Source organism: Pongo abelii, chromosome 20, assembly GCF_028885655.2.
Source record: "Pongo abelii isolate AG06213 chromosome 20, NHGRI_mPonAbe1-v2.0_pri, whole genome shotgun sequence".
In the NCBI taxonomy this organism is placed as follows: domain Eukaryota; kingdom Metazoa; phylum Chordata; class Mammalia; order Primates; family Hominidae; genus Pongo; species Pongo abelii.
In genome coordinates, this window is record NC_072005.2 from 22,889,192 (window position 1) to 22,889,456 (window position 265).

The window sequence follows — 265 nt, forward strand, 5'->3', positions numbered from 1 at the left end:
GCGCCCCCCGAGGGAAAGCCCGCCCTGCCCCATTGCCCAAGGATCCAACGGCCCCGCCCCTTCCGTCCCCCTGGAGCCGGCGGTCCCGCCCCTTCCGTCCCCCTGGAGCCGGCGGCCCCGCCCCTCTTCCCAGAGTGGGCGGGGCAGCAATTGCCTGCTCGGCTTTCCTTGTGGCGCCTCACAGCCCGCTGGACGCGCTGCAGTCTGGCCACGCCTCCTTTCTGGGTCATCTTTCTCATCGACCAATGGGCTTAGAGGATGGCGG